At 45.2% G+C, this 17,898-nt stretch overlaps 1 pseudogene; it reads left to right on the plus strand.

Moving 5' to 3' along the window:
* Positions 1-16,290: 16,290 nt before the first annotated feature.
* Positions 16,291-16,408, plus strand: LOC126100427 (5S ribosomal RNA; annotated as a pseudogene).
* Positions 16,409-17,898: the final 1,490 nt, after the last annotated feature.

The raw sequence follows: 17,898 nt of genomic DNA on the forward strand, positions 1-17,898 counted from the left end.
AAGCATCATGAACTCCTAGTTTCATTGTATGCGTGCCTACAAATACAGTTTTAGGAAGGCAGTTCCAAATTATGCTGTTGAAAAATTCATTTGGGTTCTGTGTCTACCCATGCAGACATTTCCTTAGAAGGTCAGGATGAGCCAAGTATCTGAAAATAGGTTTAATTGCTATAATAACAGCAGCAGGAAGAAAATGCTGTTGAGAATAAGGTTCTCCAATTGCCTGAGCCCTATTATATTTGCACATCGTGATGGACACAATCCATGACGTGGCTTATCATCAGTAGGGGACTTACGGAAGAATATGGCCCACACATCTCTCTTCATTGCCTCCAAATTTCCTTTATTTCTCCTAATTGCCTGCCCATAGTGTGATGTGCGTACTGTAAGACCTTCGGTACACACACCATCAGGTTATTTGACTTGTCGCTCTAACGAAGTTGGCGAGTGTCAGCAATATGTCTCGTGGTCTTATCGTGGCGTGTTTATCTTCTGGCGTTAGGTCAGACGATAGAAATGCCACTTGCACGCTTAGAGTAGCAGATTGACGGTGACCAACTTTAAACAGAACTTGATTAATTTTCACACACATTTATTAAAATAATAACAAGCGTAAAAATAACTTAACTTGGTTCTGGATGCTATTTACAATTGACAATCTGAAGTTCCTTTGGTCTTGGTACATTAATCTTATTCTCACATATCTCTTATACTTGACAAAGTGTCTATTCATTTCTCTTCATGGCTATGTACAGGAATTTGATAATCTTATTAGGCGCGGACTGAAATTTGACTACAGTCTAATGCAGACTGATGCAGACAAATGCAGACTAACTAATCGGAGGTCTGTACACTTGTTATAATACCTCGCGCGTTCATGTATCATTGGGCGAGTGTGATCCGCGAGGAGAAAAGGTTCTACGTTAGCAGCAATCTCATTGGCAGCGTTACCTATTAATACGTGGATCGGCGGAAGCAGAATTTGGTCCGTCTCTTAGACAGCGCCATCTCGTAGTGCGGAGACGGACGAGCGCTGCGCCTGCGCTGTCGTGCTTAACGGGGCGCGCTCTATTGGGAAAGTTGTGTACGCGCTGACTACGTGGAACTATGTACACAACACATAGTATACCTGCAACCTTTCTTCTTCAGTTTTAGTTAACTAACCCTGTCTGGTCAACAAATATACATCTTCAAATTTTTTCCTCTCACATCAACAGTTAGTTTTCTCAGCATTGTTCCCAAATGTTTTTGAACATGGCCTACACATTCTGTTTTGCTAATAATGGCATCTCCATATGGCTTAGAGTTGACAGTGGGTGGGTTGACAGAAAAGTGGGCATGGCACATAAACACACGTGGTAGAAAAATGTTCTTTAAATGCTTGAAAAAAATTTTTTTCAGCAAAATCCTTTTCAGAGTACTTAAATAAAATCTTAATCTATCGAAATATGATGAAAACCGAAAATCGATTTTTTGTCGACCTTAACCACGGTGTGGTCCCTTTCAAAAGGCTCTGAGGGGCAAACGATTGATTCACCTCGGACGACTACGTGCAGCTGTATGTGCGGAACTAATTAACTCGCAGCCCCGGAAATTTTATGAGACAGTCATTCGCCGACTTGTGTCACAGTGGGACAAGTGTCTCGACAGCCAGGGTCAATACATCTAACATACAGGTACTGGTTTCTGTAATTATGCCTCCGGCTAGTTTCTTTTTGAATGCCTTTTAAGGGAAGCATGAGATGGTGTAACGGCGCATGCGAGTGGACAGTGGATGACTGGAAACGAGTGAGTTGTACTGACAAATCGCGCTACAACCTGCAGCCGTCCAAGGGAAGGGTTTGGGCTTCGTGAATACCTGGAGAACGTTACCTGCCATCATGCGTAATGCCAACAGTGAAGTATGGCAGACGAGTTCTTTCGGTACCAGGGTGTCTTTCGTGGTTAAGGTCTGGCACCAATATTGTGATTAAGAAAACGCTAAATGCAGATCGATATGAAAACAATTAACAGCACTGCGTACTGCATATAGAAGAGGAACAGTTCGGAGATGATGATTGTCTCTATTAGTATCACGATTCACTCTTCCACGAAGTATCGTCTATGAAACACTTGTTTGTAGACAATAACGTTCAGTGAAATGGACTGGTCTTCCCAGAGTTCCAACCTGCACATGATGGTACACCTTTGGATGATTTATAAGGTCGACTTCGTTCCAGCTCCTTGGGTCCAACATACTCTATTGGCCATTAAAATTGCTACACCACGAAGATGACGTGCTACAGACGGGAAATTTAACCGACAGGAAGAAGATGCTGTGATATGCAAATGATTAGCTTTTCAGAGCATTCACACAAGGTTGGCGCCAGTGGCGACAGCTACAACGTGGTGACATGAGGAAAGTTTCCAACCGATTTCTCATACACAAGCAGCAGTTGACCGGCGTTGCCTGGTGAAACGTTGTTGTGATGTCTCGTGTAAGGAGGAGAAAGGCGTACCATCAAGTTTCCGACTTTAATAAAGGTCGGATTGTAGCCTATAGCGATTGCGGTTTATCGTGCCGCGATATTGCTGCTCGCGTTGGTCGAGATCCAATGACTGTTAGCAGAATATGGAATCGGTGGGTTCACGAGGGTAATACGGAGCGCCGTGTTGGATCCCAACGGCCTCGTATCACTAGCAGTCGAGATGACAGGCATCTCATCCGCATGGCTGTAACGGATCGTGCAGCCACGTCTCGGTCCCTAAGTCAACACATGGGGACGTTTGCAAAGCAACAACCATCTGCACGAACAGTTCGACGACGTTTGCAGTAGCATGGACTATCAGCTCGGAGACCATGGCTGCGGTTACCCTTGACGCTGCATTACACACAGGAACGCCAGCGATGGAGTACTCAACGACGAACCTGGGTGCACGAATGGCAAAACGTCATTCCAGGTTCTGTTTACAGCATCATGATGGTCGCATCGGTGTTTGGCGACATCGCGGTGAACGCACATTGGAAGTGTGTATTCGTCATCGCCATACTGGCGTATCACCCGGCGTGATGGTCTGGGGTGCCATTGGTTGCACGTCTCGGTCACCTCTTGTTCGCATTGACGGCACTTTTAACAGTGGCCGTTACATTTCAGATGTATTACGACCCGTGGCTCTACCCTTCATTCAGTCCCTGCGAAACCCTACATTTCAGCAGGATAATGCACGACCGCATGTTGCAGGTCCTGTACGGGCCTTTCTGGATACAGAAAATGTTCGACTGCTGCCCTGGCCAGCACATTCTCCAGATCTCTCACCAATTGAAAACGTCTGGTCAATGGTGGCCGAGCAACTGGCTCGTCACTATACGCCAGTCACTACTCTTGATGAACTATCGTGTTGAAGCTGTACCTGTGCACGCCATCCGAGCTCTGTTTGACTCAATACCCAGGTGTATCAAGGCCGTTATTACGGCCAGAGCTGGTTGCTCTGGGTACTGATTTATCACGATCTATGCACCCAAATTGCGTGAAAATGTAATCATATGTCAATTCTAGTATAATATATTTGTCCAATGAATACCCGTTTATCATCTGCATTTCTTCTTGGTGTAGCAATTTTAAAGGCCACTAGTGTAACTACCGTCTTTGGTTTCGGCTCTTGAGGACGAGTGAGTTGCCATTCCTCCAGAGCCATTCAGACACCTCACTGATAGTGTCCCCCAGCAGAGCTCAAGTTGTCATAAAGGCAAAGTTTGATTAATAGGTGTGCAGATACTTTTGGTCAGACAGTGTAAATGGACACGACTGACCCTCGGCCCTCAGAGCTTCATTTGCGCCAGTACCTCCGTGCTGTCTTTCAGGCTACAGAAGTTCACCCACATAGTTTGCAAAACTCCTGGAACAAAGGCTTCAGAAGCTTTCATAACAGCAGCCAGTTTACTGCAGAATAAACAAATCGTTCTGCAAACTGTTCCTAGGATGTGGTTACGCCTTTTCTCCACAATACAATTTCTTCCAGGTGTGCTAGTCCAGTAAGGCTTGTAAATGTACTTTCGTGGGGTCGGCAAAGTAAGATAGAGAAACTGGTAAAATATTTAAAAAAGAAGAGTCATATGTGGTCCCTGGATAAGAGGGTGTGGCTTTTCCTAGTTAAGACTGATGTAGATTAATTCTGATGTTTCAGCATTAAACCTTGTATTTTACATTATACATGGTCTAGTCATACTAATGTGACCACCACCTATGGTTGATGTCCACTCACAGACGGCAGCTGGCAGTACTAGCAATTGAGGGGGGGGGGGTGTATACGGAGGTCACTCCATAGGAAATGCACACTATTTTTGTAAAAATACAGTTTTCATCCTGCATGTGTGAAAGTTTTACAGTGTGTAGAAACATTCTTCCCACTTGTTTTCTAACTTAGTTCAACCTGTTCCCGTGAGTGGCGCCGCCACAGCATGTCTTCAAGATGGCTGCTACACTTGATGTTCGTCAGAAGCAACGTGCTGTCATAGAATTCCTGTGCTGTGAAAACGAGACAGTGGGAAACATCCACAAGAGGTTGAAAAAGATGTATGGAGATGCTGCTGTCGATCGCAGTACAGTTAGTCGGTGGGCAAGCAGGTTACGTGATGAAAGCGGGCACGGCAATATTAAGTATTGTCCTCGCAGCGGCAGGCCTCGTACTGCACACACTCCGGACAATGTGCAGAGAGTTAACGAATTGGTGACTGCTGACAGACGCATCACCGTGAACGAATTGTCACGCTACGTTGGGATACGGGAAGGAAGTGCTTGCAGAATACTGAAAATGTTGCCGTTAAAAAAGGTTTGTGCCAGGTCGGTTCCCAGGATGTTAACAGTGGCTCACAATGAAACAAGGAAAACAGCATGCAGCCAACTTTTGGAACAGTACGAGAATGGTGGAGATGAGTTTCTTGGAAGAATTGTGACAGGTGATGAAACATGGCTCCATCACTTTTCACCAGAGACGAAGAGGCAATCAATGGATTGGCATCATGCAAATTCACTCAAGAAAAAAAAAATTCAAAACCACACCTTCTGCTGGAAAAGTTATGGCTACAGTGTTTTTCGATTCCGAAGGACTCTTGCTTGTGGACATCATGCCAAATGGAACCACCATAAATTCTGATGCATATGTGACGACACTGAAGACACTTAAAGCTCGACTGAGTCGTGTTCGACCACATCGGCAAAAGCAGGATGTTTTGCCGTTGCACGACAATGCACGGTCACATGTCAGTCAAAAAACCAAGGAAGCGATCACAAAACTCGGATGGACAACACTGAAACACCCGCCTTACAGTCCTGACCTGGCTCCATGTGACTACCATCTCTTTGGGAAACTGAAAGACTGTCTTCGTGGAACAAGGTTTGAAGATGATGACTGCCTTGTGCACACTTCCAAACAGTGGCTCCAACAGGTTGGTCCAGAATTTTACCGTGCTGGTATACAGGCGCTGGTTCCAAGATGGAGTAAGGCAGTTGAGAGGGATGGAAATTGTGTGGAGAAATGAAAATATTGTTCCTAAGGGATGTATCTACACACTGTAAAACTTTCAAACATGTAGAATTAAAGATGGCCGGCCGCGGTGGCCGTGCGGTTCTGGCGCTGCAGTCCGGAACCGCGAGGCTGCTACGGTCGCAGGTTCGAATCCTGCCTCGGGCATAGGTGTGTGTGATGTCCTTAGGTTAGTTAGGTTTAAGTAGTTCTAAGTTCTAGGGGACTTATGACCTAAGATGTTGAGTCCCATAGTGCTCAGAGCCATTTGAACCATTTTTGTATTAAAGACGGATTTTTAAAAAAATGGTGTGCATTTCTTTTGGAGTTACCCTCGCATAAAGCGTGTCGGAGGATGCGGAAAATAGTGTAGTCGTTGTCGTAATAGGGAAATGAGGCGATTTATCTTTGTCCAAAAGAGTGTGATCATTGGGTTTACGGCCAAGAGTGAAAGCATTTCCGAAACAGCAAAGTTTGTAAACTGATCGCATGCCATCATGTATGGCATGGCAAAATGGCGCTATCCAATACCAGTGCCGAGGCAACTATGGTGCACAACAGATTACAGTGGTAAAAACGTCTGCAGAAATGTATATGGACGAATACACATGCAACTGTTGAGAAACTGACTGCCCATACGAACCAAGGGACTAACAACAGTGTCTCCTCAAGAATCATTCAGCAAATGTTGCCGCATCTGTAGTAGGAGCCTGATTCATGCTCCCATGCTGACTGGTGTTCATCGGCGACGAAGGCTGGATTTTCCACGCTAAAACCGCAATTGGACATCCACTGACTGGTGACAGGTGACCTTTCCAGAAAATCACGTTTTATCACCTGTTAGACTGATGGCCGTTGGTGGTTGTGGCCCTGCAACAATCACTGGAAGGGTCCATGCTAGAGAAGGGAGCGTTATGGTCTGCGGAAATTTAATGGCATTTCCTGGATGATCTCGTCGTTCAGGAAGGCACACGTATGCAACTATTCTTGAGGACTATGTCGACCCCTAATTGCACATTTTTTCCTCGGAATGATAGCATCCACCTGCAGGATCATACAATGTGTCACACAGCTCGCAGTATGCTTCAATGATTCGCCGAGCACCAGGATGTGCTACTCTGGCCACCAAACTCCCCACATTCAAACCTACATTTACATCTACATACATACTCCGCAATCCACCATACGGTGCGTGGCGGAGGGTACCTCATACCACAACTAGCATCTTCTCTCTTTGTTCCACTCCCAAACAGAACGAGGGAAAAATGACTGCCTATATGCCTCTGTACGAGCCCTAATCTCTCTTGTCTTGTCTTTGTGGTCTTCCGCGAAATGTAAGTTGGTGGCAGTAAAATTGTACTGCAGTCAGCCTCAAATGCTGGTTCTCTAAATATCCTCAGTAGCGGTTCACGAAAAGAACGCCTCCTTTCCTCTAGAGACTCCCACCCGAGTTCCTGAAGCATTTCCGTAACACTCGCGTGATGATCAAACCTACCAGTAACAAATCTATCAGCCCGCCTCCGAATTGCTTCTATGTCCTCCCTCAATCCGACCTGATAGGGATCCCAAACGCTCGAGCAGTACTCAAGAATAGGTCGTATTAGTGTTTTATAAGTGGTCTCCTTTACAGACGAACCACATCTTCCCAAAATTCTACCAATGGACCGAAGACGACTATCCGCCTTCCCCACAACTGCCATTACATGCTTGTCCCACTTCATATCGCTCTGCAATGTTACGCCCAAATATTTAATCGACGTGACTGTGTCAAGCGCTACACTACTAATGGAGTATTCAAACATTACAGGATTCTTTATCCGATTCATCTATATTTATCTATATTTAGAGTTAGCTGCTATTCTTTACACCAATCACAAATCCTGTCGAAGTCATCTTATATCCTCTTACAGTCACTCAACGACGACACTTTCCTGTACACCACAGCATCATCAGCAAACACCCCCACATTGCTATCCACCCTATCCAAAAGATGATTTATGTAGATAGAAAACAACAGCGGACCTACCACACTTCCCTGGGGCAATCCAGATGATACCCTCACCTCCGATGAACACTCACCATCGAGAATCTGTGGGAGCACCTCAGTTCGGCTGATCGCGTCATGGATCCTCAATCGAGAAACCATGCACAGCTGGCTGTGGCGCTATAATCAACATGGCTCCACATCGTTGACTCTCTTCCTGCCAGCTCACGCTGCAAAAGGTTGTTATTCAGGCTTTTGATAGGTGGTCACTTTAATGTGACTGGACAGTGTATGTAACGTAGATTTTTTTTCTGGTTTGAAGCGAACATGGCGTAAGAAAATAAAGAACGCTCAGGGAAAGAAAGTCGTGCTGTGATTTACTGTCTTTCTCTTAAAGGGGAACATGGCCGAACAAATTTATGATGATATGCCTGGTACATTGCGTGGCAGCTGCCCTTCCTAGCCAATTATCAATAATTGAGTTGCTGCATTTCAAACAAGGCTTTTCAACATCGGAAGTGAAGACCGTCGTAGGAGATCAACTCTTGTCACAGGTCCAGAAATATGGCTGCTGTTCGTTCTTGGTCCTGGATGAATGGAGGATAACTGCTAAAGAGATAGCAGAGACCCTGGACATACCCCCAGAACGTGTAGATCACATTAGCCTTGAGATTTTGGACATGAGAAAGCTCTGAGCCAAATGTGTTACCAAATGTCTTAACGTAGTCCAAAAGCGTGAATGGGTGGTTACTTCACAGCCCAGTTTGGTCCAATTTCGCAGGGAACCTGTGGGACTTTTGTATGGACTCGTTACCATGTATGAAACATGGATATGCACTTATGATCCAGAGACTAAAGAGCAGCCCAAAGAATGGAGGCACAGTGGTTCTCCACGTCTAAACAAGTTCAAAACACGAAGATCAGCAGTTGCTCGTATGTGTCTCTTGGGATGAAGATGGAATCCTACTTATTGACTATTTACAACATGGTGAAACCATCATGGCAAATAATATATTGAAAAACTCGCTTCAAACTTCGGGTAAGGCTGAGGAGAAGAAACTTCTGCAAGAGAATACCCCTCCTCACAAGGCGACCACTGAACAGTAAAAACTGGCATATCTTCACTTTAAAAGCCTCAGACATCCACCCTATTAATCTGACTTGGCATTCTCATATCGTCTGTTCCATGACCTCAAGAAACATCTCAAAGGAAGATGATTTCTGAATACTGAGCCAGGCAGAAAGGGCTCGAATGAGTGGTAAGCAGCACAATCGATTTTTCTAGATGGGTTAAAGCAGCTGGAACTAAGATGCCATAAATATGTTGAGTCCTAGGGGGAATACGTTCAGTAAATAACATTTTCCAGCCCATAGCAGCTTTATTTCTTCATAAAGCCAAGGACATATCAGCACACCATTGTAGCTTAGTCGGTAAGAGCATTTCTCTTGCTAAAGGCAAAATTCGCAGTTTGAGTCCCGTCTGGCAGACAGTATTAATCTACTGGGAAGTTCCTTGCAAATTATTCTTTGGGATGTACTATCCTAGATCTAAAGAAAAGATAGCGTCTGTCCTTTGGTTACAATAAAGGTTTCCAGAGGTTAAGTTGGTCATGAGGCCTATTCCTCACTGACAACCCTCTTCTAAACGTTCCCAATTGACAGTTCCATTGCCCACTCCCAGATCGCTAGGATTTGGATGAAATGAATCAAATGTTCTACAACGGCCCACCGAGGTCACTTGAGTGAGGACTGAAAAAATACCTGCATTGCAGAAAAGGAAATGTTAATACACTCTAAGACAAAATAAATACAAAATATAAAACGACACATTATGAAGGAAGAATTATCTAAATGGGACGGAAATCAGTAGAAGTGATGCACATATACAGATAAACAAATAATTACAGTTTCAGAAAAACTGGATGATTTATTCAAGAGAAAGAGCTTCACAAATTGAGCAAGAAAGTAACGTGTTGGTCCACTTCTGGCAATCATTCAAGCAGTTATTCGGCTTGGCATTGATTGACAGAGTTGTTGGGTGTCCCCCTGAGGGATATCTTACCAAATTCTATCAAATTGGCGTGTTGCATCATCCAATTCCCGCGCTGGTCGGAGGGTCCTGCCTATAACACTCAAACTGTTCTCGTCTGACGAGAGATCCGGTGATACTGCTGGGCAAGGTGGGGTTTGGCAAGTACGAAGATAATCAATAGAAACTCTCGCCGTGGGGGCGGGCATCATCTTGCCGAAAAGTAAGGCTACCATTGCTCGCCATGAATGACAACGAAATGGGGTTAGAATATCGCCGATGTACCGCTATGCTGTGAAGAGTTTATAATTTAAATTTCACAGATTCATAAAAAGAGCTACAAATAAATTTTAACATTTCACCTTACAAATTTATATTTTAATCCTATGCCATGGATGGTAATCAAAGGGGAGACCACTACTCCTGGTTGTCGGGCGGGCAACGGTCAGGTTGGTAATACACCGGTGCTCGGGGTGTCTCCAGAAAAACTTCAGGCTGGAATCACATTGACTGGAGTAGAATTGTCTGCAGTGATGAATCCCGCTTCGAACTGAGCCCCAGTGACCAGCGATGATGCATCTGAAGACGACCCAGACAGTGGTGGGATCCCGAACTGACCTGGCCCAACATCCAGGAGTGATGGTCTGCGGTGCCGTTTCTTTCCATAGCAGGACCCCTTTGGTTGTCATTCGCGGCACTATTACAGCACAGTGGTACGTCGATGATATTCTACGCGCCATTTTGTTGCCCTTCATGACAAGCCAACCTGGGCTTACATTTCACCAAGATAGTATCCTCCCACACACGGTGAGAGTTTCTACTGCTTGCCTTCGTGCTTGTCAAACCATACCTTGGCAGCAAGGTCACCAGATCTCTCCCCAGTTGAGAACGTTTGGAGCATTGTGGGCCCTCCAACCAGCTCGCGATATGGACGATCTAACGCACCAATCCGATAAAATTTGGTACGATATCCCTCAGGAAGATATCCAACAACTGTTTGCATAAGGGCTAGAGGTATACCAACGCGTTATTGACTTACTCAATTTGTGAAATCTCTCTCGTGAATAAATCATCCAGATTTTCTGAAATACTAATCATTTATTTGTCTCTAGATGTACCTCACATCTACCAATTTCCGTCCCCTTTCGGAAAATTCCTTCGTAGTGCGTCATTCTTTTTTTTTCTGGGAGTGTATTATTAGGTTGTGGACTTAAACTAGCCGGCCTTGGTGGCCGTGCGGTTCTAGGCGCTGCAGTCCGGAACCGCGAGGCTGCTACGGTCGCAGGTTCGAATCCTGCCTCGGGCATGTATGTGTGTGATGTCCTTAGGTTAGTTAGGTTTAAGTAGTGCTAAGTTCTAGGGGACTGATGACCTAAGATGTTAAGTCCCATAGTGCTCAGAGCCGTTTGGACTTTTTTTTTTACTTATACTATACAGTTACTGGTGAATGTTATAATGTAATGGGTTGTATGGTTGTGATTACGAAAGATTCACAAAAAAGTAAGACAACGCCCCCCTCCCCTTCATTTTGTGATCTTGTACTACGCAATTGATGAGTACCTATGTGAGTCTGTCATGTCATGCAAGTATGTGAAATAACGTATTAATATGGCTACAAAATGGAACGATGGCATTGGTTCAGTATAACGTGAAGCAACTGAGGAGCGTTAGTTCATTAAGGGAATATTGGAGCACTGGAATGTTTGAAAGAGTTTACTTTGTTTAACGACCACTGAGGGAATGTTGCTTGCTTGTCGTGTCTGTGTTAGGATGTGCCTACACAAAATGTCAACTATTTACAAAGAAGGACAGCGCGAATGGTCACAGGTCTATTTGACTTGCGGGAGCATGTCAAACGTTCTGAACTATCTCAACAGATTGTCGAAGAAAGGCGCCTCATGTCAGATTGATAACCTATTTAGAAAGTTCAAGACCCAGTTTTCAGAGACAAAAAATATTATTCGGCTTCCTGTATTCTGTTCTCACAGAGACAGTGCAGATAAAATTAATTTAATAATAGCTTTCACAGGCGTGAATGAAATGTCGTCAGTTGGTACAATACAAAAAACGATGCATTTTGCTGTCACTTACGAAGTATGTAAGTATTCTTATATGACCAAATTAGTTGATTCTCCAGCGAAAGACAAAGGAAATTATAATTTTACTTTTGTCTGTTAATTATTTATTTATTTTGTTGTTTCAGTGTATTTGCTGAATAAATCCATATAGAAAAATTCACCAATTAACATTTCGGGATATACTGGCGTTTGTCGATACTGTCATTACAGAGGACGTATACAAATGAAACGAAACTTCCCGGAAACTTAAAGTATAACAAGACAAATGAGCAGTCTGGATAACAGGACTTTGGCATGGAATAATCTGTGCTATATGATTTCCTCTGATTAAGCTACTACTACCTCTCTTCAGCTACAATTTAGGGGTTATTATTATTTTACTATTATATTTTATATTTTCTCAAATTCTTAAATTGATGCACATTTAGTACGCTATAGTTTGAGTTGGTGACGTTCAAATTCATAAAACAGGTAGCAACAAATTCATAAAACTGATGATAAAATTTGTTGCTACCTTATGCAGAAAAATGGAAATTAACACGGAGCTGGCGTTATTAATCAGAGAGTCAAGTAGGGAATCCCGCCTCCTGCGAGTCACGTGCTGTTTTCAGACGCAGCGCACAGAATCATGTTGATGTACTGAACGTAGCGTGCGGTTTGTGTAGCAGTTAGTCACGTAAGCTCTTAGAGAGGAAGCAATATTTCAAAGACAAAAACCGGAGAAGTTTGCGTAAGCCAGCAACGAGCATATGTGCTCCTGGCGCGCTGACAACGTAAACAGTGGTCGGGCTGTCTTCAACCAACAGTAACTGCGGCGGCCGGAATATGGCCATTGGTCTCAACAATTTCGAAAGGAGTTATGCCAAAATAAAGTAATGGCTGCAGGGGAGATCGGTTCACCACTTGTTCGTTATACACGATACTGCAGTGCATGTGATGTTCAGAAGTAAGATGCAATCATTCTTCAGACATGCATGCATGTCCGAAGGAAAAGGGTACTGCGGCGACTACAGCCGTTGTGAAATATATGAGATGTGTTCGCAGTTGCAAATATGGACGACCATCACGCACGTCTAAACAACTCAGGCACGGCAGTATCGTATTTATCCTCCCACACCGGGCAAGCGACTTTCAATTGAAATGTCTCCCCTGTTCGTAAATATATACTGGGTGATCCATCGATCGTGACCGGGCCAAATATCTCACGAAATAAGTGTCAAACGAAAAAACTATAAAGAACAAAACTTGTCTAGATTGAAGGGGGAAACCAGATGGCGCTATTGTTGACCAGCTAGATGGCGCTGCCATAGGTAAAAAGGATATCAATTGCGTATTTTTAAATAGGAACCCCCATTTTTATTACATATTTCTGTATTAAAGAAATATGACTGTTTTAGTTGGACCACTTTTTTCGCTTTGTGACAGATGGCGCTGTAATAGTCACAAACATATGGCTCGCAATTTTAGACGAACACTTGGTAAGAGGTAGGTTTTTTAAATTAAAATACAGAACGTAGGTACGTTTGAACATTTTATTTCGGTTGTTCCAATGTGATATATGTACCTTTGTGAACTTATCATTTCTAAGAACGCATGCTGTTACAGCGTGATTACCTGTAAATACCAGATTAATGCAATAAATGCTCAAAATGATGTCCGTCAACCTCATTTGGCAATACGTGTAGCGACATTCCTCTCAACAGAAAGTAGTTCGCCTTCCGTAATGTTCGCACATGCATTGGCAATGCGCTGACGCATGTTGTCAGGCGTTGTCGGTGGATCACGATGGCAAATATCCTTCAACTTTTTCCACAGAAAGAAATCCGGGGACGTCAGATCCGGTGAACGTGCGGGCCACGGTATGGTGCTTCGACGACCAATCCACGTGTCATGAAATACGCTATTCAATACCGCTTCAACAGCACGCGAGCTGCGTGCCGGACATCTCTCATGTTGGAAGTACATCGCCAATCTGTCATGCAGTGAAACATCTTGTAGTAACATCGGTAGAACATGACGTAGGAAATCGGCATACATGGCACCATTTCGATTGCCATCGATAAACTGGGGGAGAATTATTCTTTCTCCCATAATGCCGCACCATACATTAACCCGCCAAGGTCACTGATGTTCCACTTGTCGCAGCCATCGTGGATTTTTCCGTTGCCCAATAGTGCATATTATGCCGGTTTACGTTACCGCTGTTGGTGAATGACGCTTCGTCGCCAAATAGAACGTGTGCAAAAAATCTGTCATCGTCCCGTAATTTCTCTTGTGCCCAGCGGCAGAACTGTACACGATGTTCAAAGTCGTCGCCATACAATTCCTGGTGCGTAGAAATATGGTACGGGTGCAATCGATGTTGATGTAGCATTTTCAACACCGACGTTTTTGAGATTCCCGATTCTCGCGCAATTTGTCTGCTACTGATGTGCGGATTAGCCGCGACAGCAGCTAAAACAGCTACTTGGGCATCATCATTTGTTGCAGGTCATGGTTGACGTTTCACATGTGGCTGAACACTTCCTGTTTCCTTAAATAATGTAACTATCCGACGAACGGTCCGGACATTCGGATGATGTCGTCCAGGATACCGAGCAACATACATAGCACACGCCCGTTGGGCATTTTGATCACAATAGCCATACATCAACATGATATCGACCTTTTCCGCAATTGGTAAACGGTCCATTTTAACACGGGTAATGTATCACGAAGCGAATACCGTCCGCACTGGCGGAATGTTACGTGATACCACGTAGTTATACAATTGTGACTATTACAGCGCCATCTATCACAAAGCGAAAAAAGTGGTCCAATTAAAACATTCATATTTCTTTACGTACTACTCGAATCTGTAATAAAATATGGAGGTTCCTATTCAAAAAACGCAGTTGATATCCTTTTGACCTATTGCAGTGCCATCTAGCGGGCCAACCATAGCGCCATCTGATTTCTCCCTTCAAGCTAGATGAGTTTCGTTCTTTGTAGTTTTTTCGTTTGATGCTTATTTCGTGAGATATTTGGCCCGGTCACTATCAATGGACCACCCTGTACATAACGGATGTACGAGTGCAGGCTCTAGACAGGCGATCATTGTAGACAAAACCACCCCTTCCTTCCGCCTCCTTGATTTCTATCTCACCATCTATGGCCGTCCTATCGCCCTCACCCCCACCCTTAAGTTCCTTGGCGTCACCCTCGACCGTCGCCTCTCCTGGACCCCCCCATCTCCGGACAATCCAAGCCAAGGCACGCTCCCGACTCCGTCCCCTCAAGATCCTTTCTGGCCGTACGTGGGGTCCGGACCCCTCCACCATCCTCCATGCCTATAAATCCCTTATCTGCCCTATCCTTTGTTACGCCCATCCGGCCTGGATCTCCGCCCCTCCTACCTTTTATAAATCCCTTCAAATCCTTGAACGCCATGCTCTCCGCCTCGCCTATCGCATCCGTCTCCCCTCCCCCACGCGGATTCTGTACTATCTCATCCCCTTCCCCCACCTCTTCCTTCTCCTTGAAAGGATACAGATCCTGTACACCTCCCGCAAGCTCGATCCTCCTCACCCACTTGTCTCGCCCATCCTCTCCCACCCCCACCCACTGCCACGCCTGTATTCCCACGTCCCACCCGGTCTCCATCTCTCCACCCTCCTTACCCTCTCCCAAGGTGGCTTCCGCCAGCTCCCTCTCCCTGATGATGTCCTCCTCCCCTCCTTCTACCCCTCCTACCAACTTTGATCCTCCCACCCTCTTCCTGTGTTTGCTCCTTTGGGCACCCTCCCTCCCTACTCTACCTCTTCCCTCCCTCCTCCATTTCTCCCCACTCCTCCCCCGGGCTTCCCCTCCCCTGTCCCTCTCCTCCTCCCCCCATCTCCTCAGCCATTGGCATCCTTGTTCTCCCCTCTCCCCCACCTCATCTTTATTCCCCTCTTTTCAGGTCCCCGGACTCGCACACGCTAAGTGGACATTCGCGCACCGGAGATCATCGCCATCAGTGTCTCGTGTGTGCCGTCGTGTTTAGTGTTCAGTGTTCACCGTCACACTCCATCGTTCACCAGTGCCATCGACATCTTCAGTGTTTGTGCTTCGTGTCAACAGTTTGTACTGTGGATTGTCATCGAGTGTGAACGGCTTCATGTTTTTTTATGTTTATGTGTCTACTGTTTTTTCCCCGCCGTTTTGTTCCAACTCATGTGTCTTCATTGTTTATATCATTGTACTATCTTTGGCTGAAGAGCGGCGTATTGTGCTGCTGCCAGCCTACCTGTTCTACGGGTTTTAAAATCACAATAAAGAAAAAAAAAGCAGGCTCTAGACACGTGGATGACAACGTATGGAAGTTTGTGTCTGGTCGTGAAGCATGCTCGAATAGCCTAAGAGGAGGTGACCACTTGCGATAAGCGTGAAATGCGGGTTCGAGTCGCGGTCCAGCATAAATTTCCATTGTCGTCATATACGGATGATAGTTGTCCATATTCGCAGCTGCGACTACTTTTTATGTAGTTGCGCTATTGATTCAGGTGATTCTTCTAAAGATACGTTAACATGGCTCATAAAAATTTAATATTGTCGACAAAATATCCTGACAATGCTGTCCATCACCAGAAATGTTTACAAGAGGCTACATTATTGCCATAAAAAGTGGCAATGAATACGGCGCTACTGCATTTGCGTGGTGGTTATAATCAAACTTCGGCAACGGTCTTGCCGCAGTGCATAAACCGGTTCCCGTCAGATCACTGAAGTTAAGCGCTGTCGGGCGTGGCCAGCACTTGCATGGGTGACCATCCGGGCCGTCATGCGCTGTTGCCATTTTTCGAGCTGCACTCAGCCTCGTGATGCCAATTGCGGAGCTACTCGACCGAATAGTAGCGGCTCCGGTCAAAGAAAACTATCATAACGACTGGGAGAGCAGTGTTCAAAAATGGTTCAAATGGCTCTGAGCACTATGGGACATAACATCTGTGGTCATCAGTCCCCTAGAACTTAGAACTACTTAAACCTAACTAACCTAAGGACACCACACACATCCAAGCCGGAGGCAGGATTCGAACCTGCGACCGTAGCAGTCGCGCGGTGCCGGACTGAGCACCTAGAACCGCTAGACCACCGCGGCCGGCGAGAGCGGTGTGCTGGCCACACGCCCCTCCTAGCAGCATCCTCCGTGAGGATGACACGGCGGTCGGATGGTCCCGATCTGCCACTTGTGGTCTGAAGATAGAGTGCTTTTATAATTAAACTTTCGCTACTTGAGCCAGTGTAGGTCACAAAGTATTTACCATATGCGTCGCCAACTTAATAGGCATGATTCTCAGACCCTGCACTGCAGGATTTGTGTTGTTTGTAGTGTTACTGTCATGACTTGCCGTTATGGCCAGTACTGGTTCGGCAACGACATAATGTCGAAGCACAAGCTTCAGTGCACGTTACAGTGAAAGAGGGTCAGCATAGAACTGGACAAGATAAGCAGGGCCTTACTCGTGAAGCTGTTTTATCGAAACAACAGCAATAGTGTTGCTGCTCTTCGCTAGCATCGGAGCATTGAAGGAATACGGAGAGGTCCATTTTCCGCACCGGCGGTAAAGAACATGGTTAACAGGTGGTTTGGGAATTGCTGCTGGGAGAGACAAACCGCCGATTGCGCCACATATTGTTATTTTTGCCATGGTTGAGAATGCTGGACACAATGTGCGTTCTTCAAGTAGTGCATGCATGTGCTGTGTCACGACATCTGAACATTGCGTGGTCCACCTTTCGAAAAGTGCCGCGCAGAATTGTGAAATGGTGTCCGTAGTGCGGTTCCAGGCTGTCGTGTATGCAGACGGTCGTCACACTGAGCAACGTTTGTAACCTGGAACGCACGTGGTACGCATTTAACAAACGCTACCCCGCAATGAGGAAATTAAAAGGTGTCTTTTTCAATAGTTTTTTCGTTACTTCTCTTCCGAAAGTCCTTGAAAAGTTTCATTGCCCTATGATCACTCTTTTTCAGGGCGGTCCTCCCAAGTAGCGAAAATTTAACTATAACCACACCCAGCACATCACTCACACAAGGACTAAAGTTGGAAAGAATGCACGAAATCGGGCTATGTGGAATGCTTTAGGTAATTTAACTAGTGAACTGATACATACCTTTTCCAGAATATCGAAACACGATTTGAATATATCGTGCAAGCAATTGGTCCGATAGTTGCTGAAACCGACACAAATATGAGAGAGAGTATACCGGTTACAGCACAATTGGCGATTGTCCTTCCCTTTTTAGCTGCTGGAGATTGGTAGACAAGTTTAACATGCACACT

This window comes from Schistocerca cancellata, chromosome 1 (assembly GCF_023864275.1).
Source record: "Schistocerca cancellata isolate TAMUIC-IGC-003103 chromosome 1, iqSchCanc2.1, whole genome shotgun sequence".
Classification (NCBI taxonomy): domain Eukaryota; kingdom Metazoa; phylum Arthropoda; class Insecta; order Orthoptera; family Acrididae; genus Schistocerca; species Schistocerca cancellata.